We start from the raw sequence: 4,543 nt of genomic DNA, 5'->3' as shown, positions 1-4,543 counted from the left end.
TCTGTGTAGTTTTCATTCCACCCTGACTGCACTTCTGTGTGTGTGTGTGTGTGTGTGTGTGTGTGTGTGTGTGTGTGTGTGTGTGTGTATATATACATACATACACACACAGTACAGAAACATCTGTGCCGAGTATGGCCTGGAAGTCACGAGGTCTAAAATGGAGACGCCCCTATGATGGTGAAGAACGGCTGAGCTAAGATCCTGTGGGACTTCCAAAATGGTGGTGGCTAACCAACCGGATATAGTGGTGGTAGACAAATGGAAGAAGATGGCCATAGTGATAGATGTAGCGAACCGAATGACAGCAACATCAGGAAGAAGGAACACGAGAAGCTAGAGAAGTACCAAGGGCTCAGAGAAGAGCTTGAGAAGATGTGGAGGGTTAAGGTAACAGTGGTCCCAGTGGTAATCGGAGCACTAGGTGCAGTCACTCCCAAGCTAGGCGAGTGGCTCCAGCAGATCACAGGAACAACATCTGAGATCTCTGTCCAAAAGAGCGCAGTCCTAGGAACAGCTAAGATACCCTGCAGGACCCTCTAGCTCTCAGGCCTCTGGTAGAGGACCTGAGAGCTAGAGAGTCCTGCATAAAGAAGGACCCTCTAGAAGGATAAAGACTGCCTGCAGGGATGAGCGGTAGTAGGTAGTAGGAAGTTTTATAATGAGAGAAAAAAAAAGAAGTCTGACCCTTAACCTCCTAGGACCTGGCATCCACATACGTGGACATCACATTTTGGGTTATTTAGATTAAAATACTCAATTTTGCTCTACATGGGCCTGATATCCACTTACGAGGACATTATACTGCTACTGTTCTATCAAAATTTTAAACGACTCTCCTCATATGTGGCTCTTATTTTTCTTAAAAACAAAAATAAGGTTGAAAAAAAACCTGGTAATTCTTTGTTTTTACATTCATGGGGTTCCAATATGCCCAAATATCAAAGAGAAATTAAAAATGCATGTCGTGAAAGAGTTCGTGTCTTAGGAGGTTAAAGGAGAAGCATGCAGAAGTAGACACTCTGGGACTTATGATGTAAAAAAAACCAAACCCCATAGTAGTAATAATAATAATAATAATAATAATAATGATAATAATAATGATAATAATGAAATGAATTCCAGCTAGAATTCTGTTTTGCATTAAAACAAGTTTAGTGAATAGCTTATTAAAAATTTGCAATCAATTTTGTGAAGTTGTAATAACATATTCAATAAATATTTCATTTGTGACAGCCTTGTTCAGTTATTTTGAAATCTACAAAAACAAAAAACAAAACAGTGTTTCTATTTCTTTTAAAAATTTAAATGAATGTTTCTCTCTGTGCTTTACTTTCAATTAACTTTATGCAGTTTTTTGCATACAACTGCCTATGTACATCATCTGCATGCAACATACACAGATTCAAAGTTAAACTTATACACATATATAATGATGCTTATGTGCATAAAAAAGCAGTAATACTGTACATGTAATACTTAGTGATAATAGAGATGTGGGACACCAGTAACAGTTGAAAATTGAGATAAAAATGAAAGTTAGAAGGAAAAAAAGTCTCCTCCGTTTTGAATCAGTAGAGTGTGTTTTACCCAGTCTGTGCTTCTATCTTTCTCTCTCTCTCTCTCTCTCCCTCTCTCTCTCTGTGAGTGTGTGTGTGTGTGTGTGTGTAGTGGCTTCCTGCTGTACAAAGACACACGATGCATTATTAATCTGGTGTAAATGACTAGGCTTGATGCTAAAGCTTCCTCTTCAGCTCCCTCTCCTCACATCTGTCATCACAGGTTTGAGCATAGCTATGTTTGTGTCTTATCACAGTTAAACAGTTTATATCTTTATTTTGGTTGTCATGATGACAGGATGCTTGCCATGTAAGAGGGATAGCTTCTATATTATATTGTTAGATGCCTCTCCACTGCCCTGAGGGGAAGAGAATTGTGTGTGTTTTCATCCTCTGATCTCAGTTTACAGGAAGTAGAGTGTTTTAGAGGCTTGCATTGTGTTTTCTGCTGACCTTGAAAAGCTACAGAGTGCACACTGAACGTGTGTGTGTACACACCATATGATAAAATGGCATGGGTTATTAAATTTTAAATATAAAGACTTGGACGAAAAGGATTACTTGAAGTCAGTGACTGCTGCTTGTTTGTGGGTCTTCTTGTATTTAGTTTGGTTAAAAACTGAAAAACATGCTCTACTGGGTTCAAAACAGTTGGCCACTGAAGAATATATAATTTCTTTCCCTTGAGAAATTCTTGGGTTGCAATTGCAGTAAGCTTTGAGTCATTATCCATTTGTACTGCAAAGCACTGTTTTTGCAGCATTTTGCTGAATCTCACAGAGATAGGTAGGTAGGGCCCGTGGCCCTACTCCAGGAAGTAGATTTTGCTAACAACTCTGAGTCTGTTAAACTGGAGATGAGGGAAACTCTGGTTTGGTAAATGGTAAATGGACTGGTTTTTATACTCTCTGAGCACTTAAAGCAACTCATTGCCTCTTGCTTCATTCACCCATTCCCACCCATTTGCACAAGCACTTCCCCCCCAATGCTCTTTCTCTTTAAGTGCTTTCTAGCTAACATCTTGATACACGTTCAATCATCCACAAACGAGCTAACTTGTCCCGCCAGGACTCCAGGACTGTACACATCCTGGACGGGGAGGAACACTGGTTTGAGCGGGGAGTAAAGGAGGCCATTTACATGAAAATTGAGGAGGGGGCCTAAGGGTACATTCTTCACCATCTTATGATGCTGTGATTGCAGCCATTCCCCAACTCTCTGTGAATGATACTCATAGCCATTGATCAATGAGCTTTGGTCAGTGGTTGTTGATCAATGGTCATGACAATTTGCATATTAATGATCATGAAAGTGACCTCATGGCCCATTGTTAGTCAGTGGTGCTAGTTTTCATCACTATGAAAAAGTACTTTTTATATTGTTGGGTAAACCTGCAGTCAGCTGAGACTGAAGAATTCACTTGGATGACGATGAAACGTTTCTCCCACTGAAAATACTAACAGAATTAACTTTTTAGGGCAGCTAGCGTTTGGTGTCCAGCTTTTCTCTGTAGGTATCTTCACACCTACTCAGCTCCGGCTTCACACTGTATCCTTCTCAACATCCCAGAGATAAAGATTCCTTTCTTTTCATTCACTAGGATCTCCAGGTCACTGGTGATCCAGGGCCTGTTGCTGAGAAAACAGCATAGAGTCCTGATTGGGATAATTGTATACTCAGAGAAATTTATATAATCAGTGATGTAGTTTGTTATGTTGTTGATGTCATCCTCATGTGGATCACAGAGCACATACAAAGCACAGCTGAGTGGCAACAGGAAGTCAGGAGCATGCTGTTAACCTGGTCCTGGTACCACAACCTGGTCCTGTTAACAGTAACAAGTGGGGTGAGGGCAGTGGCTCTATATTAAATCCTTGCATGTATGCATTCAAAAGGACCAGAGTTTTATAGCCCTTTTCCATTAGTACCTACTCAGGTCAGCTCGGCACAGATCGATGAGGTTTTTGGGGTTTTCCATTAGGTCAAAAGTACCGGGTACCTTTTTAGCAGCTACTGGCTGGGGTTCCGGCGATCTGAAAATGTGACATCAACAGACTTTATGCCATTGATTGGCTGGTCAGTGGCGTCAGTCAATGAGTTATGAGTGCATTTTCTTTATGAAAATCAAAAACGCTATTTTGAAACCTGGCAATGAAGTAAACAGCTGCACAGAAACAACACCATGGTCCCCGTCTGATGAAAAGCTACAGACTGAACAGCTGGTATACCATCAGCCCAACGTCCACCTTTGTTGTAGTGTTTATATCCCATCACAAGATGTTCAGCCACGTTGCTATAACAACTCCATGCACATTAGATGGTACTCAAATGTAAATGAGAAGCTGAGTAGTGCAACCTCGAGCCAATCCAAGTAGGTCCTAATTGAAAAAGGGCTTTACTTTCCTGTGTTTTGCAGTCCACAGTAAACCTTAAATGTTTACGGTTTTACTAGCGTTTATGTTGAATGCTGCCATGTTGAGTTTGCTAACTGGATAGTTGGCAGAGTGGAGTCATATTTATATAGTTAAAATCAGCGCTGATGGTGATGAATGCCACTGGATGCCTACACTGTAGGTCGCGACAGTTGTGTGTCTGAGTTTTAGAGGTCTACAGATGGTGCAAAGTGCAGCTGCTCGCATTTTAACAAGAACTGGGAAATTTGAGCACATTAGCCCTGTACTGAACTCTCTTCATTGGCTACCTTGTCAGGTTTGAGCAGATTTTAAGATTTTTCTATATGTCTTAATTCTGCTTTTAGTTTTTAAATTTTTTATTGTTTTTAACTTGTATTGTGTCTCTTACCTGTATTGCTATGTATCACTTTTATTTTATTTATCCCTTTAGTTGTACAGCACTTTGTTTGAAAGCGCTTTATAAATAAAGTTAAGGTTTCAGTCAGGTTTCAGAGCTCATCACAGCACAGAAACAGCTTTAGTGAAGGTTACAAATGATCTTCTTATGGCCTCTGACAGTGGACTCATCTC

At 40.3% G+C, this 4,543-nt stretch overlaps 1 protein-coding gene across 2 annotated transcripts in view; it reads left to right on the top strand.

The window, feature by feature from the left end:
• The window catches only part of LOC102195558 (synaptic vesicle glycoprotein 2B-like), a 42,181-nt gene that overhangs the window by 781 nt on the left and 36,857 nt on the right, over nt 1-4,543 (top strand). Inside the window, exon 1 of one of the 2 annotated variants that reach the window (XM_013914585.1) lies at nt 366-390. The exons of the other annotated variant lie outside the window; for it this stretch is intronic. The gene's annotated coding sequence lies outside the window, so the exon portion shown is untranslated. Of the gene's footprint in view, nt 1-365; nt 391-4,543 lie in introns of those variants that run through there. 2 annotated transcript variants of the gene reach the window in all.

Source organism: Pundamilia nyererei, unplaced genomic scaffold (assembly GCF_000239375.1).
Source record: "Pundamilia nyererei isolate P.nyererei 1_Seehausen unplaced genomic scaffold, PunNye1.0 scaffold00208, whole genome shotgun sequence".
NCBI lineage: Eukaryota > Metazoa > Chordata > Actinopteri > Cichliformes > Cichlidae > Pundamilia > Pundamilia nyererei.
This window is presented reverse-complemented; position numbering and strand designations above follow the sequence as displayed.